We start from the raw sequence: 12,179 nt of genomic DNA on the forward strand, positions 1-12,179 counted from the left end.
TAATATCAATGATTTTGTAATACCTCATAAATGACTTAGGTGAAGTTAGATCCCAAAATGGTTTTAATAATCATCTAAGGTCGTATAGTTTTCTAAAATATTGTATTAAGGCAATGTATAGAGTTTTTTTTATTTGGAAGCGAAACGTCAAAGGATTACCAATATTGTCTACGACTAAGTCACATATGTGCCTCATATGTGTATTATAAGTTTATTTATATTTAATGTTGTTATAAGTTCCTTAAATGAGTTATTATAGTATGTATAGTGAGTGTTTTAATTTTCATCAAGTTTAGAGGTGAAACATTCAGGAACGTCAATGACATTCGAAAGGTTTGCCTTGAAATTACCTTGTGTGTGTTAGCATGTTTTGACATGTTTTACATGTACGTTTTGGTTAAAATTCATGTGAGAGGTCCTAAACTCCTAAATAAACATATTTGGGTATGAAAAATCTGGGAAAACAACACCAAGGGCCATCCATGGGTCCTTGATGAAGGACCCATGTTTGTGGACATAATTTCCTAAGGCAATGCCACCTACGGATGGCAAACGTCGGCCACTAGCCTGGTCGATGCCCCGTAGTGGAGGTCGTTAATGGATACATAAAATAGAGAGCTAATTTCCAATTCTCTTGGCTCTTAGCCAATCGGCGGAGGATAGGACACCCCGTCAAAGGACTGATGCATATTCGATGGGTCAGTGTCGATGGTTACTGTCCCTGCGCAGCTTCACTATTATGATAGGGGTAAAGTTGTAAATTAATCCCATGACCAAATTATATAAATGGTGGTTGGGGGTCTTTTTGATATTTTAAACATGTTTATAAGTCTTTAACACTCAATAGATTTCATTCTTCAAAATAAAAACCCAAATTCCCTTTAGAAATTTTCTAGAACTCCATTGGAGCCAAAAAATCAAGGAAGGGCTTGGATGGGAGGTTTGAGTTGGGATTTTTCATAATATTTGAGAATTAGATTCATTGAGGTATGGTTCTTGATCATATAAACTCTATTTATCAAGGATCCCAAGTTTCAAAGAAGTTTTCTACAGTTTTTAATGATGAATTGTCCAATTTTTATGGTCTATCCATGGTTTGTTGCATTAAAGGTTTAAAAAATTGTATATTGATTGAATTTTTGTTAATTATATGATTTTAACTCAATAACCTATGACACATGTAATTGATGAATCCTAGTTTTTTACTACTTTATCAGTAAAGTGATTTGGACTTAATGCTTATGCATTCTAGTGTACTTTTCTATGAGTTATAGAATGATGTTATAATTGTACACAATTGATGTATAGGTATATTGATGAATATATATTGAATTGATTTAATTTCATTGAATATGGTATTTTATGGATTGAATTAATTGTTATGGCCATGGTCAAGGGCCTTATGGTATTGAATTGGATGATTTCTCAGTGGATTGAAGTGTTGAGAATGGATTGGTTGTAGGCTGCCCTAAATTCATTTTATCTTATGTAAATTAGACTTCAATTATGTTGTGATTGGTATGGTCTATGGTGGCTTTGATATATGGTTTATTTGAAATTAATGTGGCCTTGGTGGCGTTACTTTATGTTTTATGATTATCCTGGCCTTTCTGGTACTAATTGAAGTAATAGGATTATTTGTGCAATTTATTATGTGAAGTATTATCATATCTACTTACATTTTAGTAATATGAAAGTATGTGTTCTTCTATTGATGTTGTTAGGTGATCATGGTAGACTATGACTATGTGTTTTTATGTGTAGTCTTAGAAGTGATGCATGATTTTTCCTATTTGACTATATGATTATAAAATCTCTATATTAATGACGTTAATGTTTTTTTTAGAGTGATATAAAGGTGATGAAGGTTGTGCCTATGTGCTTCTTTAAGATGATATGCAATATGTGATAAAGGTGAAGTCCTAGTTTGTCTTGTGCGGTAGACTTGTGTCCCTTACTTGATTTGCATGTGTGAATTTTAATATGATATGTCTTGACTTAGGATTCTAAATCCTCTTGGTCTTGTATGTATTAATGATATGAGATCGTGAGTAATCTTAAGAGGTTCTGTTATGTGAAACCTAGAACCTAGTAGTAAGGTTATGAACCTTGAAGTCGAAAGTTGTTATGATATATTTCTTGTAATGAATGATGGACTTAAGGTTGGTTAGCTGGAAAAACATCATATAAGTTCTTTGGAAAGTTATTATGAGCCTCTTTTCGCCATTGTAGGTAGCCCTAATGGACCTCTTTGGTAGGGTAAATGTTATAGGGTTATGAACTTGAGATGGAACCCCTTTATATGAACCTTCAATGTAAATTACTATATGAGAACAAAGGCTAGAACCGATTTATTATGCAAAGGAAAGGATGTATATCTAAAGGATTAGACTAGAGGACAAAGCACACCCTTCATATACCTTAATCATGTGCCTACATGGAATGTGTACAAGTTCTACCATTGGAAAGTAGAAAGCCTCTATCGGAGTAGGTTACACTCCGCATTTAATGCTTTGATTCTATGGTCTATGTCAATTATTGCCTATTCTCATCAAATGTGATACCTACTAGCACTAGATAAGTTATATGAAGTTTAGGTGGTGGTATGGGAAACTATCTTGACATTTCTCAATAGTCTTTGAAGATGTTAGTGAGAGTCCCTAGATCTTGTCCAAGACCATTACTTTAATGTCCTAGGTCTTCTCCAAGGCAACTACTTGAATGTCCATTATGTGATGAATGAGTCTCATATGAAATAATGAATGTAATTACTTAAGTTAAGAAAGCATGTTAATTGAATAAGTACTTATCATGAATAGTTAAGGGTTTTCTAGTTAAGGTGTGAAGAAGGCATTGCAATGGTCACTTCGTATCTTACCTAGATAGGTTATATGAATGACTATAGTTAGGGAAGTTGGGTGTTCTTTTAGACATGATGTAAGCCTTAGGTAGCCTTAAGTATTTCATAGGTAATCTTGAAGATGTAAATTATTGTCGTTATCTTCTTGATTTACTTAAGTAAGTATTTTAATAACATTTGAATGGAGAATGTCATATCATCTATGTGTTGTTGTATTAAGTGAGAATGATTGTATCTTAGGTAATATATAGGATCTCTTTAGTATATGTAAGGGATTGTATGGGCAGTTGCTTCAAAACTCACTCTAGTGAACCTTATAATAACCTTTGGTAGGAGGATATCATGTTTATGTTCTTGATGTGTATATCATTATTGGTGGTCTGAAGGATCCCTTAGGTGTGCGTAGAGAGAGTGTATTGGCAGTCTGTATTTTTCTTATTTAAGTCTGTCTTAGGATAGCTTTTAGTTAGAGGACTACATGCTAGAAGGTATCGAATGTGAAGCTAAGAAAATAGTGAAGGAGTTCACTGTACAGTGAAGTTGGTCAATGTGACATTGCTCCTAAAAATGTCACAAATTGTAAAAGTGATTCCTTATGTGTTTCTAAGTTGTTAAATGTTATTCTTATGATTATAGTATGATATTTATACCAAAAGATGCATATTTAAAATAAATGTCGATTTTCATGATTTTTATGCATTATGTCATACATAGTACTTGTGGTTGTACTAATTCCATGTTTTTTTTTATCTCTAGAATGGTTGGTAGGTGCGGAGAATTAGGGAAGCAAGACTTGGATTGGAGGATAATTCAAGGGAACTGAAGTATGTCCTACTTCAATGAGGGAATATATGTCTTTTTTTTCTAATTGAAGTATTGTAATAGACCAAATATATCTATATTTGTATTGTATAGGCCGTGTACCAAAGTATTCTTCTGTCTATGATTTGATGAAATGGTTCTTAGTATTTCCTATGAGTTTTATATGAGAGAGTTTTTAATGACTAATATAATGTTTATGCAAAGTTTTAATTCCTCACCATTTTCCATTATGTATATGCGATGAACGATACGAAAAGGCTTATACAAGATCATAGAGAGGTCAACTACGCCGGCTGCACGCCGAGTGTTTCATATCTTCTAGGTTGTGGTCTCGGGTTGTGACAAGATTAGTATCAGAGCATAGGTTATGGGAGTGGTCCTGGGAATCAAAATTTATCATCAAGTCACGTTGTCGTGCCTCATTTTTCATCAAAATGGGTTATTGCACGACCTAACAACTCTTTTGGGATTTTGAGTTTTGAAGAGTCGCCACCTAACGAATTAAGGCGCGTTAGAGAACCTATCTAACCTAACTAAGTCTAGCTATGATCGACGAACCAGAGATTGGGTAAGGGCTCACATTACTTCGAGGTGAAGGTGTTAGGTATCCCTTGAGGTCTACAAATGTGGGTCTCGGTCGTATCTCATGCAATTTATGTGGGGGTTACAATTAGCAATCAGGGTCACTTCGCTAAATTAATATGCTTGGCAGGTAATAAAAATAATATCATACGATTAAAACTATTGTAGATTTTATTAATTTAAACATGCAAGACTATGTGATAAGACAATATTTAAATGATTAAGACTATTTTAATTAATTAATTATTTGAGCATGCAAGACTAGGTGATAAGAATATTGAACAATTAAAGCTGCTTATATTTATTCAGCTAAGCATATATGGCTATGTAATAATATATTATTAAACAATTAATATAAAATTCTTATTTTTATAAAGGATAAGGCATGCGAGACTAAGTGATGTACATATAGTAAGCATTAAAAAAAAGATAAGCGAGAGTATAGAAAGAAGAACACTAAATAAGAAAACAATTTATTTATTAATTTCTTTATTCTACCCCAAATTAATATAATTAAAGAAACAAAAAAAGGGATCAATGGGAGGGAAACTCCAAGAAACATTTTTTTGGATCAGCACTCGACATTCTTTCTATATTCAGATTGGCTTCTTTATAGGGACAGACAAAGCCAAAGATTGTCTTTTCGGGCCTAGGTTAATGTCATCATCTCCGTAGGCACAACTACCCCTACCTCACCACCACATGAATCTAGTACCTAAAAGGTTCCTAATTGTCCTAATTTTATTGTCGAAGAGGCATTGGAGGGTGGGTTTAGACAAAATAAAATATAAGGCCCTCCTAGACACCAACTCAAACAAACAAGACAAACAATATAGCCATTTTAGCATTACAAGTCCCAATTTGGCCTCTAAATTTATTTAGACATGCTTTGCAAAGTAACATATAATAATGAAAGGTCTTTATGCAATGTGTGTGAGCATACGAGCAAGCATAAATAATATAGGTAAAATTATCACTACACACTTTTAGAGCACACGGCTAGTTATCTAATTAAATTTTAAAGGTGGTCGAGAAATAGTACAAAATGCGGATTTATTTAAATTTTGAAGTGATTAGAAATTAAAGGCTTAATATATTTCATTTATTTGATTTTCAGGTAGGAAACGAATGATCACACATATGCATATGTATTTTTAAATATTATCAAATTTAATTATAAAGACATAAAATATTACTTAGAACAACAAATTTTCATCTGTATAAGGCAGAAAATTAATTTTAAGACAACAACATATTTATTGTTAGTGCAAAATATGAATTTAAATAAGTGATAATTTTATTAATAATGCAGAAAATTATTTTTGGAAAAGTGGCAAATTAAATACAGATTTTTATTTAATAAGTAGTCAATTTAATTGATGCAGAAATTAAAGGATTTTTTATATGAAGTGACTGGAAATATGTACAACGAATGTTAATTAAGTTATTCATATGCTTATATTTACAAACCTATTGACATGATTTCTAGCTGTTTAACATATTAACAAAATGATAACGTAAAAAGAAATAATATAATTATTAAAAAGCTAAAATATAGTTAATGCTTTTTATAAACATCATTTCTAAGTCATTTAATAACCAACACATTTAAATAAAACCTATAGGCATGATTTCTAACTCCAAATGATATGAATGCATAAATTCTATAAACAAGTTTTATGAAGTGAATAACTTTGTACAATAAAATCACACGAATTGTTTACTTAACATATAGAAAATTATCATAACTTATTATTTAATACGCCAATTGGAAAATATATTATGTTCAAACATTAATTGGGAAAAATTAACTAACTTATTGAACAAGTTAATTTTTATAAAATTTTATTTTGATGGTTATATCTAAAATTACTTTATCAAATAAAAACATTTATCAAACAAATTACGAACCTATAGGCATTATTTCTAACACAAATAAGTTTGCAAATAAAAAAAAGATGGTTAGCACATAATTCCCCCTCCCCTTATGTGATCCCCAAATATATTGTTATATATGAGAGATTTAGAGGTATACAAATATTACAAAGAATATAAATAAATAAAATAAGAAATATATAGATTCGAATATGTTAATTTAAAAAAGTAATATCCCTTCATAGCTAATTTTCAACATGATCTTCAAGTTATAATCCTTTCAAAGCAATGAAATACCTACACAAGTAATCATATTTATTTTTACAAAAGATGAGACAGATATGCATTTATTTAACAACAAATTATACATATAGAAATCAATAGAACAATAAGCTTACAGAAATGTAGGACTGCAAAAACAATTATGGAAATGCTAATTATGAATACTAACCGGTTAAGTAGAAAAGAAATGGTAACAATAAAAACAAGTTGATCCCACTTTTACTCGAACAAAAGCAAAGTAGCAAAGTTGCGTAGAAGAGCAGTTGAATATTTTACTAGAATCTTAACTTATTTTAACTGTAGCAAGAGAGAAACGAGAGACTAAGGAGTGATGAGAGAACTTGTTGTAAAAGTGAATGAGTGAATGAGTTGAGTTTGCGTGTGTGTGATGAGAGAATGTGAGTTCTTCTCAAGATGTGAGAGTGCGTGATCAAAGAATTAAAAGGGGGTCTCTTTATATAGTAAAAGAGGGGGAACAAATAAGGAAAACGAATATTTAATGAAATTAATTATAATATGATTTTCCTTATTTTAAAGAAAAGACAAACCATAAAGTATTTTAATTGTTTTTACAAAATTTAAAAAAGTAAGAAAAAATTAAGAGATCGTAGTTATTTTTCATTAAATAAAGAAGAGATAAAAACGAGAAATTATTTAGAATATTTCATTACGAAAAATAAACTAGTAAGAATAAGTAAAAAAAAATTCTTAAATAAAGAAGAGCCAAAATCGGATTTTAAATTATATCATTACTAAATATAAACAAGTAAGAATAAAAATAAGGAATAAAAATATAATTTTCCTTAAATAAAGGAGAAGGAAAAATTGAAATTATTACAAATTATTTTTACCAAATATGAAAAAGGTACAAATCAGTCTTGCTTTTAATTAAGGTAAACGGGATCAATTTTCCTTAAAATAAAAAATAAAACAGGAAAGAAAATAAATAATTTTACGACATCCACATATTGATACAACCAAGAAAAACAATTACTTAGGATAAACAACGATTACAGACCTAAAATTTTCACAGTCTAAGACTTTGAACATAATCAGCACACCAAATATAATGATACACTAAATTTAATGATTTCAACTAATCAAATTGATTTGGCTCGTAACCATGACTGTATTGATCAAGATTAAAGAGCATAATACTACAAAAAACTAAAAATTACCACGAAGATACTACATTTGGTCCTTACAAAAATTGAACACTACAATAAGATAATCAATCACCCAATGAATTCTTCACCATAACTAGACAAAATATAGTGATTATGATTTTCAAAAGATGCACAGTCAATTAGGGAGCAAAACATGCTAACACTTAGATTAAGACGAACTATTGGAAATAAGCATTGAATTTTTGAACAATTATGAAGTTATGTATAGATAAAGAGCGAATTTCTAACAATCAAGCATCAAGCAATTTGAAGCGAAAATCTAATAAAGTAGCAACAATATAGAGTGGAGTGGAGGAACTAATCATCAATAGAAAGCAAATACTGCGAACGTATCTGTTGAACAATTGCATGAAACTGAATAATCACTAAAACAATAGCACAAACAGAAGAAAACAAGAAATTATCATACAATTAAAAATCAAATATTATCAAAAGTAAAGCTAAAACTTGATCAAGAGAATATACCCAAGACAGATCTGTAAAGATCCGTCTTCCAATAAATTATAACTTCTAATCAAAGCTCTTATTTTTCGCTGCTTATTCTCATTTCCTTGGATACTACCTCGTCAGAATCCTGCTGCTCGCTGGTCGGAGAAGTTGAATTGGGGGGGGGGGGAGAGAGAGAGTAGCGAGCTTTTCCTTGCTTCTTCTGCCAGCTGCCTCATCTAGGAGCTGTTGCTACCTTCATGAATAAGAAGAGAATGGAGAAGGGGAATGGTAAGAGAAGTAACGGGAGGGGGACAGAGGAGAAGAGGAGGGAAAGAGGGAGAAGGGGGAGGTGGCGCCTGGAAGCTGCTGCTTCCGGCGGCTGCTGTCTGGACAGACAAAGGAAAGAGGAATGAGGAGCAAAGGCAGAAGAAGATTGGAGGGATATAGGAGGATCGATGCTAGAGGGATAAAGTAGTCGAGAGAAGCGGAGAAGGAAGCCGACTGTTTATCGCCGGAAAAAGGAAGAGGATTACGGGATAAGGGGAAAAAGTAGGGGCGCCGATTTTTGCGAGAGAGGGGAAGAAGCTGAATTAATTTTAGGTTTTGGGGTCTTTTTGTGTTGAATAAAGAGATAGGAAAAGTTGATCTTAATAGTTAGATTAGATAGAGATTGAGAGTTAGGATTCAGTTTGAACTTAATTATTTCAATGGACGGATGAAATTAAAAGATGACATTTAAAAATAAGATTTGGTTGGATATCCAATGACTAAAATTGTAATAAAATCAGATAGAGTTGAAACGAAAAAGTGGCTATGATTAGAAAAGAGTTGAAATGGATAGGCTAGGATTGAAAGAAATTAGAATATAATAGTCTCATATTTGAAAATTTTTGAGAAAAATTGTAGAATTGCTTTTAATTAAGATACTACATATACCAAGGTATTTTTGTTAATTGAAAATCACTTAATTTTCAAAAACACGAATAAAAAAATTATTTCAAAATTTATTAAGAATATTTAATATTTTTTTAAAATAATATTTGCAATAATTTTTTAGTGTAAACATACTAAAATATGAATGTTTATGCAAAATAAATTTTTAAACTTAATATAAATTTAAAATGTACACATTTAAATGAATAACATTACTGATTAAAGATCTGTCAAAATTTGGTGTCAACAGGCGTCTAATAGAGTCTTGACGATCGGTGTGATTCGCGAGACATCTATGGGCGAGAGATTATAAGATGATAGATTTTCCCTTCTTTTCTACTCCTGTGTCGTGTAGTAGAGTGAAATTTTTTATAAGTACTCTTTTCTTATGATTTTCCTTGTGTTTCAAGGAAGAAGAATACGAGGAGGACACTAGATAGGATAGTGGAGGATAATGATGTGAATGAGAATATTCCTCCTAAAGTTGAGAAACTTGAGCAAGTTTTCATGCTTCTCAAGGTGATAGAGTCCCTAATGTGGAAGGAGGTTATGATGTGGCGGTGGTTCCCCGGAATTTAATAATAGGGAGATTAGAGACGCTTCGCTTACCTTAGCCCGAGAAGTGACTACTCAAGTGAATTTAGTATGGATCCTAGAGTGAATGTTGTGGAGATTAGTATCACATCTAGATTGAGAGATTTTGTGAGGATGAATCCTCCTATATTTGTTGGCTCTAAAGAGGGAAAAGATCCCCAAGTGTTTCTGGATATTGTGTACAAGGTGTTGAGTGCTATGGGGTACATCTAGGGAGAAGGTGGATTTTGTTTTGAATCAAGTAAGGGATGTTTCTCTAGTGTGGTACACTCAGTGGAATGAAAATAAGTCGGTTGAGTCAGGTCCTATTGAGTGGAAAGAATTTGAGGAAGCTTTTGAAAGAAATTACTTTCCCCGTGAGAGGATGGAGGTTAAGGTAGAGGAGTTTATCAATATCAAGTATGGAAATATTAGTATTGTGGAGTAGTCTTTGAATTGAGGAATATTTTATCGATATACACCATCCTTAGTATCTAACCCTAGGGAGGAGATGAATAGGTTTGTGACTTGGGTGACACAGATATAATGAGGGAAGAAGGTCGTATGACAATGCTATATGATAATATGACCTTATCTAGACACATTTTCACACCCAAATTCTTGAATTTGAATACAACCGGAGTTGCTAACCTGTCAGAGGTCAAAGAAAAGCCTCTTCTTAGATTTCATCACATTCATATTGTTAAATTTGCGGGACATTTAAGAACTTTTAAAACATAATGAAGTATACATAGACATTATAAATTTTCTGCATAGATTAATATTATACTAAGATCAAATTAAAACAAACATCTACAATAGATGAACAAATTCAGATCAAAAGATCAATATATTATGTAATAGTTTGCAAAAACGGACTTAATGTAAATCTTCGAAATAAACGTCTGAAAATAAATTTTAGGGAAGGAATACACTAACTATTTATAAAGAACTAGGCTATACAGATAAGTGTACCATCCTGGAATATCAAGAGGACCTACCAAAGTCTAGAGATCGATAATCCGAACATCTTCGATGAGTCTTCAACCTTCTCTCTGACCTGCAACTATAAAGATAATAATAGTTTAGGGTTAGTACTTACATGTACTATGTATTGGTGTAAGCACACATACACATAAGTATTATTCATGATTAAGGAAAGCTCCTCCTATAACAACTTGCCATTTTTTAAAGTGACATCATTAGACTTTCCTAATTCGTTATTTCTGAATTGTGGTATGAATATGACATATTTTTATGAATTCAAAGAAGACAACACATTTTATATATGAAAATAAGACCATAGAATCATCAACATATGTTTAGAACAACTTGAACGAAAATCCTAAAAATTACTCCCCCAAACCCGATAGCCCCTTTTTTATACTTTATTTTTCAATATTTTTGATCTTTTTTGTTTTGCCGTTCATTAATCTCATATTATACTTTCAAGTTCAATGATTCATTGTATTCGCATACCTATAACGAATCAAATTCGCATACCTATAACTGATCAAGTAAGTAATCCTAAAGACAAAGAATATGATTAGCCTACCCTTACTACAAGTTATTCTTTCCATTCTTGTTAGATTGGGCATGAAATCTTTGTAAGCCAATCTTTATTGGCTAGACCATTTTTGTCATAATTTTCATGAATTGGAGAATGTGGGACATTGATTTTCCTTCATGATTTACTCCCCTTTATTGGCATAATATAAGAAGTCATTAGAAGAAAATTTTATTTGGCATTGATAATTTTTATAATAGAAGAAGTCATTATTGGCTATGCCCATTACTTTCTAAAAACTTGATTGTTATCAAACACTGACGATTGATATTCTTAAGCTCTTACTTTCTTAGGTCACTTTGAGCATACATCTATACTTCTTTCTTTCTTTCTTTCTTAAGGACATCTTTAGAATTAAGATCCTCCGAGCTAGCAACAAATCTAGTGTCTACCCTATACCGAAAAGGGGTGATTCACCAAATAAAGTGAATCTAGATCATGTGAGCTAACATCTAAACCAGTGTCTGCCCATACCGAAAAGGGGTGGTTCACTGGCTAAAGTGAAACAAAATATATTGTTCTTTCCATACTGAAAAGAGGTGGTTCACGATCAAAATGAACCATATACTTTCTTTGAGAATTTAACCGACATTGAACATGTGATCTAAACATGAAATCCGGTGTCTTTCCCACACCGAAAAGAGGTGGAATCACCGGCCAAAGTTAAATCGCATCATATATATATATATATATATCATTTAGGTGGAAGCCACAATCTAGGTCTTATGGTGGCAACATAGTTCAAAGAATATGAGATATATTGAGACTACATATGCACCTTGGTGGTAGACTCATCTCACAAGGCATACATAATGGCACAAGCTCATTGCTAGTCTTCTTGTTCTTTGCACAACTTTTTATTCTTTACATCTTTTAGAGTTTACTCAAACATTATGGATGTTTTCTTCTATTTATGAGGTTTACTTAAATCTTTGGATAATCGGTCATCCTTTTCTTAAATTTCTAGATGTGAATTTAACCTTACATTATCATCTTGGTGTTAATTAGAATTGTATCACGATTATTAACACCCTTTTTTGTGAGTATCTTAACCATCATTGCCTAGGTT

The sequence above is a fragment of the Solanum lycopersicum genome, chromosome 3, assembly GCF_036512215.1.
Source record: "Solanum lycopersicum chromosome 3, SLM_r2.1".
Taxonomy (NCBI): domain Eukaryota; kingdom Viridiplantae; phylum Streptophyta; class Magnoliopsida; order Solanales; family Solanaceae; genus Solanum; species Solanum lycopersicum.